The sequence below is a fragment of the Brachypodium distachyon genome, chromosome 3, assembly GCF_000005505.3.
Source record: "Brachypodium distachyon strain Bd21 chromosome 3, Brachypodium_distachyon_v3.0, whole genome shotgun sequence".
Lineage (NCBI taxonomy): Eukaryota > Viridiplantae > Streptophyta > Magnoliopsida > Poales > Poaceae > Brachypodium > Brachypodium distachyon.
Window position 1 is genome coordinate 25,878,588 of NC_016133.3, and position 15,781 is coordinate 25,894,368.

Sequence of the window (15,781 nt, forward strand, 5' to 3'; positions counted from 1 at the left end):
CCGCACGGGGCTGACCGCGTCCCCCTTGGGGTTCATTCCTGCCGGCACCGCCACCGGCAGGCCTCGGTCCCGCTCTGGGGTCGTTCGGGCAATCTCAGGAGAGATGCCCGATGTCACCGCACTTGAAGCAGGCGCCAACAGCACGGCGCTCTTCATGGCGCTGCTCCCACCGCTGCTTGATCCCCTGCAGAATGCGGCAGTTCGGCGCGTCATGGGTGGAGTTGCTGTGGATGGGGCAGCGGGGCGCGTCAGCCGGCTTGCCACCAGACCCGCCACCCGGCGAGGCCTTCTTCGCAGGCCTTGCCAGGGTTCGCGGCAGCCTTAGCTGCTAGCTCGGGCGCTAGGCGGCCATCCTCGGCCATGGCGCACAAGTGCACCAGGGCATACAGGTCCTGCGTCGTCCGGATCCCGTGCGTGCTCATCTTCTCGCGCATGTTGGGATTGCGGACATTGATGGCGAAGGTGTTGATGATGGCAGCCGCCTCCGGCTCCGGGATGGAATAGGAGAGGTTGGAGAAGCGGTTGACGAAGGCCCGCAACGTCTCTCCCGGCTTCTGCACGATGGTGTGCAGCTCCGCCATGGTTCCCGGGCGCTTATAGCCACCCTGGAACGCGCTCACGAACTGCTCGCGCAGGTCCGCCCAAGTGGTGATGGACCCGGCGGGCAGGTGGAGCAGCCAGGTTCGCGCTGATCCTTGCAGAACCATCGGGAACCACTTGGCTCTAACCTTGTCATCAGCGCCGATGGCGTGCATACCCAACGTGTAGGTCAGTCCATCGGGAAATCCTTGGGGTTGGCGGTCCCATCGTACGTACCGAGCGCAGGCGCTCGGAACTTACGGGGCCACGTCACCTGCCGCAACTCGCGTGTGAACACGGTGCAACCGTCCTCGGGACCCATGGGAGCATCTTCTGCTCCTGTGGGCGCTGGCGCTCTACCTCGCGCCTGCGCCAGCGCTCTTGCTGGCGGGCATTCAAGATGCCGCGCGCGTCGCCCCCCGGAACGGTGGGCCATGAGTTCGAGGACCCCTCCAGGCCCCCGTCTCCTTGGCCTCCCTGCGGAGAGGGAGGATTCTCCCCCTGTCGCGAGGCGGGTGGCGCGTCCCCGCGCGCCGGTTTCTGCCCGTGGCCGGAGCCTACCGGGGCGCCCTCGCCTTGCGGCTGCTGGGTGGCCAGAGCGAGGAGCGTGTGTAACTCCTCGCCCCACGTCTCGTGCGCCGGCGTGCCTTGCTGCGGTTCGTACCGCACCATGACGCGCGCGGCGATGATGGCTTCCGCCGGGGTTCGTGCAGGGGGCAGCCGGTTTCCCGAGCGGCTGCTTCCCGCTCTAGCCGTGGACGCCTCCGGGTGCGCAGGGTGCGAGCCCGCGGGGGTCGCCCGCGACGCGGTATGTTCCTGGTGCCGCTGTCACTGAGCATCCTCGGCCCGCGACTCAACTTGCGGCCCGGCGCGAGCAGCACCATGCGCGCTCGCGCGACTGGCCCTGGCACTGGGGGCAGCCGGTCCCCTCGGCCGATTGTCGGCAGACGCACGGTGCTCTGACACCGGGGGCGTGCGGTCACGGCCCCCTTTTAGGTTCGGCAGGGGCGTCGGGGTTCGCCACGGCAATCGCTGGCTCGGCCGATGGGCCCAGCGGGGCCGACGAAATGATATACTAGAAGTGCGCGCTAATCAGCGAACACATGCACGCACGTTTTTACCCACGTTCGGGCCACCCGGAAGTGTAAAACCCTACGTCCTGCTTGTCTGAGCTGGTACTGATTGCAGATCAAGTGTTTACAGGTTGCTGGGTGAGTTCTCGGGTACTCTCTCCATTTGGCTAAGTACTCCTTACTATTCTGTGCTAATGCTAGAGGCTAAGTACGGGCTGATCAAACCCCTTGACCGTTGCTGAGGGTCCTCCTTTTATAGCCAAGGGGATACCATAGGTGCCATGGTGCATGGGTTACAAATGTCGAGCGGAGAGGCATACAGCTCTCCCTCGGTGAGCTGGTGGCGCGCATGGACGCCACCTCCGCCGCTAGGAGTCTAAAACTCTAGAGTAGTATTGGACAACCACTGTTCACTTGACTTAGACGGATAACGCCCCTCCTATTGGCTCATTGAATGAGCCGTGTGCCTTACTTCTTGCCACGGTGGGGCCACGCACCCCACGCCCGCCACGCTCCCGCGTGGCGCTGTTGACCTGCTCACTGGGCCCCACCCTTGAGGCGGGGGCATGCGCCCGGGATCCCCCTGTCCCGGCAAGTCGTTCCCCGGGAAGTGCCCGGGCCCAACGCACCCGGAACCTTCTCCCGGCAAGCGGCTTCCCGGGAGGTGCCCAGGCGGGAATATTCCTCGAAGCACCGCTAGCCCTTCCGGGCTGGTAGCTTGCCGGGCTGCTCGTAGCCGCTGCCCGGGATGGAACCTTCCCGGGAACTCGGGGACAGGGCCCACGCATTGCGCGCCGGTGGCACCCCGGATGCCACTGGTGCGACATGGAGCGCGCCAGATTGACCGCAAGGAAGAGAGGAGAGGGAGAGACGAGGTCGCGTCGACCATGACGTACCGAGCAGTTGACGGTGAGCTCGGGACGGCGGCGGACAGTGGCGAGCGACGGCGACAAATTCCGGCAGCGTGGGCGCACAATTGAGAGGGAGTAGAAGGGGAAATGAGAGAGGAGGGCTCAAGCTTTATAGTGACGCGGGCGACAGGCTGCGGGGAGCACGGGATTGACGGGCGCGGCAACAGCGGCGAGACGGGCACGCGCGGGTGGGGTGCGCGTGATTCCCGGCGCTTGCCGCCTGACGAAGACGACGCCTGACGCGTGGGCCCAGCTCATCAGCGGCTCGGGTGCGGGGCCCGCGCGGGTAGGCTGGCTCGGTCGGAACGGGGCCGGTTCGGCCCAAGTTGGCCGGGCCGGGCCGGTTTTCTTTTTTTCTTTCTCTGATTTCTTTCATATCTTTTGATTTTGAACTCCAAATTGATCCAAATAAATTCCATAAAATTTGTAAAATTGTAATATAATATGATTCAACTTTTCGGACTAATCTCCCTTCCAAATAAAATATAGAAAAATATATTTGCCCTATAAATGCCTTTAGGGCTTTATAACTATTTAAATAAAATAGTTTTTCAACTCCAAATTAAATATTGAAAATTATGGGATAGCTCATATATGAAATAAACCCCTTTTATACATAAACCCTATGGGTTTTAAAGTCCAAAGCTCAAATGGGTGAAAAACCCTAAGGTTTAAAAGGAAATAAAGTCTTTTCAGAGCCTTTTTGGAATTCAAAATTTGATTCAAATATGCAGTTGTGGCATGATGCTCATGAGTGCAATGCTTATGAAAGAGTTTGAAATTTTGGGATGTTACATGCTGGTGCTGCTGCTGGTGCCTATTCCCATTTCCACCCTAGTGGTGATGTCCTGGGCCTCCCTGGCGGTGGTTGTTGCCATTACCTCCACTGCGGTGGCTGTGATGGTTCCTATTCTTGCTCAAGGATGAACTGCCACTTCCATCATAGGAGGTTCGCTGCTTCTGGTGTGGACCAATGTGAGTGTTTCCCTGATTGTGTCTCCTCTTACGACTCTCCATCTGAGTTAGCTTGCTCTCCAATATGATGGCCTTGTCAATCAATGACTAGTAGGTGGGGGTATAGGCAACAGCAAGTTGAACCGACAGTTCGTCGTTCAGTCCGTCCAAGAACTTCTCTCGGCGCTTGGCGTCAGTGTTCACATCATTCAGTGCATAGCGGGACAGCTAATTGAACACCTCAATGTATTCCGACACAGTGCGGCCTCCCTGTCGCAGCCTATGGAATTCCTTCTTCTTCAGACTTAGCACTCCCGCAGAGATATCGGTGGTGCGGAAGGCTTCCTGGAACATGTCCCAATTGACATCCTCAATGGGGGTGGTGATCTGGAAAATCTCCCACCATGATGCTGCTGGTCCCTCTAGCAAGTGAGCGGCAAACCTCACTTTCTCTTCATCAATGCAGTTGATGGTAACCAGGTTCTTGTTGACCGAGCGAAGCCAATCGTCAGCCATGATGGGTTCGGTGGAGCTTGAGAAGGTGGGTGGACGTAACCGCAGGAAACGGGTTAGCATGTCCACTTGAGGTGGGTAGTGTTGCTGGTTGTTGTTGAGGTTCTGCTGGTTGTGCTGGTTGTCATTGGCCATTTGCTGTGTGATCAACTGGAAAAACTGAGTCTGAGCCACCAACAATTGTTGCATGGTGGCTGCATTCCCATCTGCCTCGGCATTGTTGGCCTCATCATTGTTGTTGGGGTTCTGACGTCTTGGAGGCATCTGTTTAGGATAGCATAGATGAGGAAAAATAGATAGAATAGAGCTAAAGATATCTAAGCCCCTCAAGGAAACATTAACTCAGACATATTTCAATCACACAATCAAACATTCATAAATTTTTTTTTGAAAACCAGCAAACCACAAACTTGTTCACAATGGGACACTACCCATAAATAAAGTGCGGAAATAAAGAAATCGAACTACATTGCCATACACATAGATTGTATGGTCAATGACTAACTCGCAGAACGAATGATGAGATAAACTATAAAGTCTGGTAGACACCAACTAGGACTAAGGATGTGCGGCTAAAGGTGTGGCTCCGTCCGCCCTCTTCTTGGAGCGGGTGTTGGAGGCAGGGGTGTCCATCTCATGAGCCTCCTGGGGCTCCTCCTCAGTCAGTACCCCCTCCTGAGGCTCCATCTCCTGATCCTGAGGCGGAGGTCGGATCTGAACGGGCGCCGGTGTAGGGGTTATTGTGGGAGCGGGTGCGGCTGCGGCAGTGGCTGTCAGGAACGCCTTGAACTGTTCGTAGTAGTAGTGGGCCTGATCCCTCTCATACTGCAGCTGCTCTATGGCGTCACCCATGTTGAGGACAGTATTTTGTAGCACTGTCTTGTCCTCCTGCAGTTGGGCATTCTCCCCAGTAGTTGGCCGACCTGCTCCTCGGCTATGTCAGCCCTGGTCATCTCGTCACCGAGGCAAGACTCCAAATCCACGATGTTCACCTCCATGTTTTCAAATTGGGCGGCCACCTCAGACAACTCCTCGCCGTCGGCTATTGCCACGGCCAAGCATGTATGGTTCCGCCTTCCAAAGAGGAGGAAGAGGGAGCCCTCGGGAAGCTCGTTCCGGTAATCCCGGCACACCTGCGCGAAGGCGCACTGCATGGCAAACTGGAGGCCCTTCTCATAGGTGGGGTAGCGGGCGATGAAGGTGATGTCGGGCGTCGCTGGGGTGGTCTCGTGCCCGCGGACCTTCGCTTCAATCTCCCACCGTGGCTGCCATCCTTTGGGCATGGCGGGTTCAACGCGGCCCCTGAACCTGGGAGGTGGTAGGTCGAGGGATGCACACAGTGCCGCCAAGGGGGCACTGAACAGCTGCTCGTCGTCGGTGGAGGGGTAGTAGACGCGACTGAACGGTGGAACGTTGCCAAAGGGTGGTGGTGGGCTTTCCATCTATAGATATAAAAGAAGGAAAGGTAGAGGAGTATCGGTGACATGATCAAGAGGTTGAATGCATGTAAAATAAAAGATAAAGATAGTAGGGTGGAGAAAAATGCCGAAAATTATGATTAAGGGTGGAATTGCAAAAATGGAAAAAGAAAGGCATGATAATATGAGTGTAATATGACAACATGATTATAGTGGTGGATGGCAAAATATAACGGAAGAAAAATATGCATTAGTGGTTCAATGACATGATATTTAGTGTAAAGGTACAATAAATTAACAAACATGACATGCGTGAGTAAGATGCAAAAGCAATGATCTAGACGGGTAGGGATAAGGAGTAAAAGTATATATAGGTCAAGTAGGGATAAGAAGTAAGTATGCTTAATCCTAAGGTTTGGTCCTATCCTAATCCAAGCTAGGTTCACGTTCCTACAGGCAACACATTGCTCTGATACCATCTAAAGCGACCGCTCCCGTACAGGGTTTGATCTCTGTGCTTGTAGTGCTAGTCCCTGGATCGACTCACTAGCACACATAGTTTCAAGATGAAATATCGAGATACGAAGGTCTAAGTACTTTATTACAACGCATTCATCCAGAATTTAAGAGTACTTACAACCTTGCATGACCCCTTGGGTCAGCATATCAGAAATAGTGTTTCAAAACTAGGCAGCGGAATGGTAGAGGCAAATGGGCCACAACTACTCCAAGGAGAGTGCATGTTGTAAGCACATGACCCAAACAAATAACGACGGACCTCACTCTTCGTCTGATTCACCTGCATGTTTAATTACAGCCACTACGTGGTCAATACATTGAATGTATAGGCAAGTTCACCTGGTAATTATAATAGACCTAATAATGTACCTGAAGTATATGGCAAGGTGGGGTTTAGGCTTTTTGGCGTGGGAGCAGAACATAGTTTACCTTACTACAATTGAATGTTACAATAATGTTAACTAATGGACACCGGGTAGAAACACCAATGCTCCTATTAATCTAAGGACATCGAGTAGACACATCGATGCTCCTAACCCAAGTTCAAAGCATTCATTTTATTTAGAAATTGGAATGAGTGAGACCTTCCTTACAGCCCCCAAATCCAGTTGCTCAAAATTGTCCGTAACCGGGGACACGGCTAAGTACTTAGTTTGACACTCTCGAGAGATTGTACACATTCCCCACAAGAAATCGATGTGTTAATCCCTTATTGTCCTCAGGGTAGAGTAGCAACGCCATCGATTACAAGAATTTTCAGAACATAATCCCCCAAACCAGCTGAGGGACCCGCGCTCCCACCTACACAGCTACCTCATTACAATCCCTCGGATCTGGGTTCATATTTCTTACTCCATCCAGCCAGAGCCCATATTAGCATGTGGTTGTACTGGAAGCTAATAAACAGGAAACTAGTCCAGTCTCTAGTTACCCCGGGTAGCATTCCACATTTGCGACGCAAGCGCTCCCCGAATCCACGGGGAGACGTCCATGGACGATCCCTCCCCGAATCCACGGGGAGTCGACTCAGAGACTCAAAGCAGCCCACACAGGATGATTCGTTAAAGTTGTTTTTGCCAGGTTTCCAAAATGCTCCACATTATCAGTTTCATGGTAATTGAGATTCCCTCCCACGTATACTAACATAGCATAGCAAATCAACTACTTACGATGGCAATTGGTGGAAAGGTAATGGGAAAGGTAATCCTATCACTAATAGGTCAAGTCATAGCTAGCATAAGTACGAGTAATAATCCTATCAATGCATTCTAATAAGAACACTAATGCATAGGTATTTAAAAACAACAATAATAGCATAATGATCAAAGTGAACTTGCCTTGATAGCAGTTGGGGTTCAGACACTCGTCACAATCGCACGGTTCTCTCTCCGAGTAAACTAAAATAAACAAGCAACAATGCATACATAAACATACAACACAAGCAAAAGAAAATATGCCATGATGCAATGCAAACATGTGGCATGATTTGGTTGGTTTTGTTTGGATAAATAACAAGGTTACATTTCTGGTCCAAAAACATTAGCAATAAAGATTTATTATACGAAGTTAATTGCAAATTACAAAACAAAAGATTAAAAACCCTAAAACAAGGTTTTATTGGCAACAGCTAACTAATTAAATCAAATATTTTATTTATCTTTCCCAATGAACAGAGAAGATTAAACCAAATTTTTGGGCACTGGTTTCAAGTCAAAAGGATTTTTAAAACAAAAGATATGAATTAAATGGCATTAAACTCCATTCTGTATATATGTCCAGATTCCAATACTCAAGTTTAAATTTAAATAGTGCCAAAATATTCTACACGTTCTAAGGTTCATCAAATTTGGCCGAAGGGTTTGAAAGATATGATGTTTTGAAGTTCTAGGGCTTTTCTGCAAAATAGCCATTTAATTTAACCGGGAATTAAGTTTTTATTTAAAAACCGTGACACGTGGCGTGCTGTGATTGGCCAGTACCGATTCGGGGTTAAAATAAAACACAGGACGTCGGATCTAACTGAAAAGCATCGGGCGGTCCAGATCTCAAGATACCCCTTCGCTTTAAGTGATTTAATCTTGATCGTAGATGGAGATCGGACGGATTAGATCAAGCATGGGCTTACCGGCGGTGGCGCTAGTGTTCCAGTGACGCTCCGGCAGCTTGGGGACGCGGCGGCAGGGTGTTTCCGCTGGGTTCTCGGCTCTAGGAAACTTGGGGAAGAGGCAACTCCGCGAGGCGAAGACGATGGCGGTGGCGGTTCTCCTCGAGGGTGACGGTGGCGACGCCTAGGACGAAGGAGAGGCGGCAGCGACGGCAAGCTCTCGGTCGTCGGTGTCCTCGGGTCTACTGCGGCCGGAAGAAGAAAGGGAGCACGTCAGAACGACGAGGGGAGGGAAAAAGAGGAGGAGGGGAGGACGATGCCGTACCCGTTCGTCGACGGTGACAAAAAGATGGCGGCGGCGGCGAGCTTGCTCCTGCGATGAAATTCGGCAGCGGGGGCGCGAGATGAGCAAAATTGGGAGAGGGGAACGGCAGAGAAGGACTCGGGCTTTATAATGACGCGCGGGGTAGGTCGCTGGGAGCTCGGGACGAGGAGATCCTGACTTGCTGTCACGCGTGGCGACTTGCATCCGGGGAATACGGACCCAACAGGTGGGCCCCGCCTGTCAGTGACACGCGGCGTTCGGGCGCGCGGGTTGGGCTGCGGGCGAGCGAGGTAAGCAGGCCGGCCCAGTTGGGTCGGTCTGATTCTTTTTTTTTTGTTGTTCTTTCCTTTTCTTTTTTTTCTTTTTTTGTTTTTCTTTTATAACTTTTGATTTTGAACTCCAAATCAATTCACATAAATTCCAATTTTTTTGTAAAATCATATTATTGTATGATTCAACTTTGGGGACCAATTTCCCCTAAAACTAAGATAGTTAAAAATAGTTTTGCCCTATAAATGCCTTTAGGGCTTCATCTCTAATTAAATAAAATAGTTTCTCAACTCCAAATTAAATACTAAAAATTATGGGGTACCTCATTTATCCAATAAACCCCTTTTTTATAGATAAACCATATTGGTTTAAAATCCAAAACTCAAATGGGTAAAAGTCTAATGATTAAAATGAAATAAAATCTTTTCAAAGCCATTTTGGAAGTCAAATCTTGGTTCAAAAATGCAATTGTGGCATGGCATGATGCTCATGAATGCAATGCATATGAAAAGTTTCAAAATTTTGTGATGTTACACTGCTGCTCGTTGATGGCGTCGAGGAATTGGTGCCCCTAATTGTAGATGCTTGGGTCCCAGGTGATTGGGTCCCAAGTCGCCCGGGCAAGAGTGCCGAGGTCTGGGCTGGAGGTAGCGGCGGACCCCCGCCGCCATGGTTTGGCCGGGGGGAGCACCGTTCCCTTGCAAGGGGGCTGCCGGCTCCTCCTCAGCCACGTCCTCCTCCACACCTGCGCCCGTGGGTTGCGGGTTCGGTGGAGGGGCGGCGCTCCCGGCAGGCGTCGTCTCCTGCGGGGCAGCCGCCGGACTCGCGCCCCCCGCCTGCAAGGCCGGGGACACGCCGCTGGGTCCTGCTCCGGTAGCGGTGGCGGCGGCACCACCGTCGCGTCTTGGGCAGCGGGGGTTGGCGCGGGAGCCACCTCCGGCTCGTCCCTCAACTCTGCGTCCTCGACGTCAGAGGTGAGGTCGATCACCGTATCGTCCGCCCCTGTGGGGGGCGCATCGGGACTTGCGACAAGGGCAGAGTAAGTACCTCAAATCAAGATGGAGTACCTGGCGACGCGCGCAAGGGAGTTCTGGATGTGTACAAACACACGGTTAAGGGTCAACGTGCAGAAGGAGCATGTACAATGGAGTTCAGGGAGGGGTCTGTAACTGCTGCGGGCTCCTCCTCCTCTGGGACCGGGTCGGCGGCAGGCGTAGTGGCGGCACCGCGGGTCCTCGTACCAGTCTGATTGGCACGGGCACTGGCCCGGGTACGCGGTTTCTTACTGGGTGCGGCGGGTGCAGTGCCGGTCCTCCCCCTCTTGCCGGCTCCCGCCGGAGCGCTGTCCCTGCAAGGCGTCAACGAAGAAACGAAGGAATCAGGGCAAGTGCAAACTCAAAAATAGAAGGGGGGAGAAAACGTCAGCTTACCTTGGGGGGGTTGAGCTTGAGCGAGTATCCCGTGAAGATTTCCCGCTTGGGCGGGGCCACGGACCCTCGTGGAGGTGCCACCGCCCCACTTGCCGCGGCAGACCCCGGGGCGCCTGCAACCGTTGCATGGGTAGCTGCTGCCCTCGGCGCTGCTGACGCCGCCAGGGCCGCTGCGGCAGCGGGACCCGCGCGAGATGAACGCCCGCGGGGTGCCCCGACCGCCGGGGCTCTTGGGGCGCCGCACCAGTGGCACGTCGTCCTCGTCCTCCACCTCCGCCTCGGGGAGGACCATCCTCGTCGCCGGGCCAGATGGAATCCGATCCCCCCTCGCTCTCCTCGGCCACGTGCTTCCCACGGGCAGCGTGTGGCGGAGGCTTCGGGGCCGGGGCCGGGGCCGGGGGATCGGACATCAGCCCCCACTCGTTGCAGGGTGGGTAGCTATCGATGATGTCGTGAAGGCCCGCGACACCGGCGTGAAGGGATGGAGCCCCCGGGGGCAGCTCCGTGAATGGGATGTCCTCGCCGATGATTCCCTTCACCCACTCCTTGATCAGCTCCGGCGTCACACCCACGCTTTGCAGGCGCATGGTGTCGCCAGGCCCCGTGTACATCCACGCGGGGTGGGACCGCAGCTGCAGCGACGTGATGCACCGGCTGATGTAGGTGCGCGCCACGTCCAGATCGGGGAGCCTCGCTCGCCGCAGGGCCTTCATCTTCTTGATGATGGGAAGGAGTTCCGCGTCTCGGCTGTAGCGGTCCCGCCAGCTGCCGTTACTCGCCGGCAGCTCGGTGAGCGCATGAATGAACTCGTCGGGCTCACATGGCGAACAAAGAGCTAGGACAGCTCGGCCCCGCTATGCCGGCTTGCATGCAAGTTGGGTAGCCCTGCAACTACGGCCCTAGGTGCCTAAAATTTACCCCAGGCCAGTCACTGTAGGCTGACTAGATGGGCAATCCCTTTTCTGTCGGGGCATTCAATGCTGGCATGCGCTTCACTCCTTGTCCTGACGAACCCTGTACACAGGATGCCCGCCGAGCCGCCACGTGGCGCCGCTGTTGCTCCCGCTCGGTCCTGCTCCTGTAGAGAACACCTGCGCCCAGGAACGCCCTTCCCGGCAAGTAACCTTCTCGGGAAGCGCCCCGGCGGGATTTCTCTTGCTTCCCTACAAGGCAACCCCCGCAGCCCGGGCTACGCCCTTAACCGATGCGTGGGTCCCGAGCCGCTTCGAGGCCCCGTTTTTGCGCTGCTTCAAGGACTCTGCCGTTACGGGCAGCGTAGTGTGCGCGAGAATTCCGCCCTAACCTCCCCCTTAAACACGGGTGTTTAAAGCCACGCGCTGCGCTATCCCCTTGAAGTGTAGTTATCCCAGCGCGCCCGTAGGGTGCGGATGCGACCGTTGCTTAGTGTCGGGGTGTTATAAGATCCCACCGCTGCGCTGGGGAGCAAACACTTGCGCCCCAGCCTTTCTTCTCGCTCCCTTGCGCCCTTGAATCCAGCCAGCTTCCGCCCACGTTCCCCATGGCGCCCCCTACTCCCAGGAAAGGGAAAGGCTCCAAGAAGCCCGCGGTCGGCAAGAGCGAGGCGGCCCCCAAGAAGCCCGCCTCGGAGAAGGACCGGAAGAGGCGGGCGCTGAGGGCCACGGACGCCTTCTTCCGGCCAGGTTACAACTGTGAGGCGCTGGACAAGGTCTGGCACGCCGTCGCCTCGCGGTTCAATGAGTATGGGGAGACTCTCGTCTTCCCCGCCGGCGCCGACTGTAACATCCCAGAATTTTCCCATTTTGAAATGTTAAATAAAATAATTATTTTTAATAAAATATTGGCTTCGGAAATATTTTGGTTGTGAATTTGTCAAGGAATTGAAATTTTTAGAACTTATTTAAATTTTTCTACACCATGTTTGAATATTCAACAAAAGAGTGGATTAATATGACTATCCAAATTATACAACATGGTTGGGACATTTAAGTAAGTTCAAAGTTATTCTATTTTGGACCCTTATGCATCTTATGATTTCCACCGGATTATTCTTTGCGTCTAAATAAATCCTATGTTCTTTTTGAAAGATTTACTAACACACTAAGTTTCCAATTTGGCTGCAATGACGATTTGAGAGCATTGTTGTAATACTTAGAAATGTTCTCCAACATTTATCTAAATGATAAAGAGAGGGAATAATATGACTTTCCTAATTATAAGGTTGGAAACATATTTTATGATGCACCTATGTTTTCTCGATTTTTATTTTGACATGTTAATTTTGTTTTCGAGAACAAGTTATCAAATATTTGAGAAAAGGATAACGTGACATCCTCATGTGCAAATGTTATTCTAACATTTATTCCGTCGTTGAGAGTGGGATAACGTGACTTCCCAAATATATATATAGTTGGAAACATTTGCTATGATTTCAAAGTTTGTGATTCGGTGTTATAAAGCTATTTGGGAAATTTATTGAACCATGTAATTATAAGATTTTATTTGAAATTCAATTATTTGGAGTTCAACCCAATGGGGTATTTAGCTAAGGAAGGGTTTTAGTGCAAAATATGCTAACCCAATATTTTATTGGAGTTTAAACTAATTTATGAAACAAAGGTTTCATAATAGATTTGAAAATCTATTTTATGTATTACTTATAAAGCCCTAATGAAATTTATATAAGTAAAAGTATTTTTTTACTTATTTTATTTTGAAAGGATTCAAGTCTCAAAAGCTCACACTTTGGAGGATTTGAATTTACAAATTTTCTGAAGTTTATTTGGACTTACTTGGAGTTAGGAATCAAAAGTTATTAATAAAAACAGAAAATGGAAAAAGAAACAAGAAAAAAAAAGGGAATGGACCGACCCAACTGCGCCGGCCCATATCCACAGCCAGCGAGCACGAGGAGCACGAGCTCGTCTTCCTCCTGTGCACGTAAGGAAACTCTCTCCTTCCATATTTTCTTCCTTCGATTTCTTTCCTACCCGCACGTTTTTCTCCGAAAGGAAACCACCCCATCAATCCTCACCATCCCGGGAACCCCTTCAGGCAACCAATTTGAAGTTTCCTCTCATAATCGCAGTTTCCAAAAGGGGCGCTCCGAATGTCGGCCGTCGACATCCACGCCCGATCTCCCTCCTCGGCCAAGGATTCCACGCGCGTCACTTTGAGCCTTCGCCTCTCCTCTCCCATTCCCATGTAGAAAGTTTGGCCTCAAAGCCTCTATACAGCCGGCTACGTCGACGTCTTCCTCCGCCGGTCACCGCCACCATTGTTGCCGGTGAGATCACCCCGAACCTCTGTTCTTTGATTCCTTTCACCGGTAGACTCATGTGACCCTTACCTATCTTTGTGACAAAGTTTCGTGACCTCTTGACGCCGTTGGCCGCGCCGTCCCCGACCCCATGCCAAAGCCACGGCCGGAGCTCTGCCCGTCGCCATCCGGAGATGCTACGACCGCGCAAGCCGCGTCACGATGTCCGCCTCGACGTCTTCCACGGCCCCATTGAATCCTACATTGACATCATCGCCGTCCTCCTTCAACTCCGGCGAACTCCGTGTCTTTTCCGGTGAGCAACTTTTCAGCCGCAGCAGTTTTGATTAGCCACGTTTAGAAGCCCATATCTTTTGACCTGTATATCATTTTTGGCCGAATCTTTCTGTTGTGGTTAGTGAAAGTCCTCCACTATAGGTCAGATCAGTTTTTATAGCCCGTCTCTAAGATCTTCTGTAGTGCATCGTCGTTTGAAATTGCTATTCACAGCATGTTGTTTCTGGATTAACCACCTTTCAAAATTCATGTAGGTTGTTCCATTGATCCGTTTGGTTCCAAATCTTTTTTAGATCATCAATTAGATCATGTTCTACACATTGGTGTACTTGTGGCACAAGTTAGGATTCATCTACTTAAGTGCATCTTCAATCAAAAGTCGTATCTGTTAACACTGTCACATCAGTTAGCTGTCTTCCGGAACCTATATCTTTTGAGCCATTACTTCAAATTAGATGATTCTTTCTGTCATGTCAACATCAAATCCAAATCTACATCCTAGACCTCTTTTAACACGTTTCCAAGTTCATCCACGCTAGTGCATCGTCATTGCAAAACAGTACCTTCAGCTAGTGCATCCAATTCTAAGCCATTAGTTACAGAAACTTTGTTATAGATTAGCTTTTTTTGTAAGCCTGTATCTTTTGACTCACAACTCCTACTTAGGTTAAACCAGTGTCTGTTGAAATCTTGTTAGACCTAGTTTAATTCATCCCATTGGTCCTCTGTCTTTTGAAGCCATTAGCACCAGTAAATTTTCAATTGGAATTAGTACCTTTAGTCTGCCAGTTTCTGACTAGCCGTCTTTGCAAACTCATATCTTTTTATCCGTCTGTCCTATTAAGCCAATTCCTTCTGGAATACGAATAATAGATCACCCTCCTCACACCAGTCCAATTGTTCACCTTGTTCCAGTTCATAATCAATAGTGTATTTTCAGTTGAAAATTGTATCTGCTGCAATCTGATTACTGGTTAGCTACCTTCGAGGAGACATATCTGTTGATCCCTAATTCTAAACCGGTTCTTTATTTCTGTGTTGACAAGAATAAACCCAACTCTTGATTCTGGATGACCCCTAGAAAATTGTATCTGTTATTTCTGTTGTGCATCTTTTTAAGTTCATCTACCATAGCCCATGACCCCTAGAAAATTGTATCTGTTAACAGCCAATGACTTCACCGTTCCAACTCCGCTTTTGTCCCGACCTTGTTCCTACCTCTTAGATCTATGCCTAGGACAGCCTAACAGTAGTTAGGTACTGTTTGATTTAAACTTTGTATATTGCTTAGATTATACGGAGTGCGGTAACTGTGAGTATCGAAAAGAAGAAGAATACAAAGACACTAATCAGCCAAGTTCACTTTGATCATTCACCTATTATTTTGTTACGCACTAGATTTTATTAGTTGCATTGTTAGGATTATTATTGTATCTATGCTATGCTATGATTGTCCTAGAAGTATAGGATACATTTGCCATGACCTTACCACCAATTGCCATCGTAGTAGTAAAATGCTATGCTATGATAATATACGAGGGTAGTATTTTCACAATGTGATACTATTGAATTACAATACAGTTTTCCTAGTGTATGGCAAAACAAGTAATTTAATGAACCGTCCTGGGTGGGCTGCTTTGAGGAAGTGGAGATGTATGCGACGACAGGTCCATTTCTATGGGTCCATTTCTATGAGTCGTCTCGCCATTTCTATGGGAGCGCCTGCGTTGCAACTGATGAATGCCACCCGGGGTAACCAGAGACTGGACTAGTTTCCTGTTTACTAGCTTCCAGTACAACCACGTGGTATTACGGGCTCTGCCAGGATGGATGTAAGAAAAATGAACCTGGATCCGAGGTGACACCGGTATGTAGCAGTGTAGGTTGGAACGCGTCCCTCAGGTGGTTTGCGGAAATATGTTCTGAAAATTCCTGTAATCGATGCCGTTGCTACTCTACCCTGAGGACAGCAAGGGATTAACACGTCGATTTCTTGTGGGTAAAGTGTACCACCTCTCAAGAGTGTCAAACTAAGTACTTAGCCATGTCCCCGATTACGGACAATTCCGAGCAACTAGATATTGGGGCTGTAAGGAAGGTCTCACTCATTCTAATTTCCTAATAAAATGAATGGATTGAACTAGGTAGGA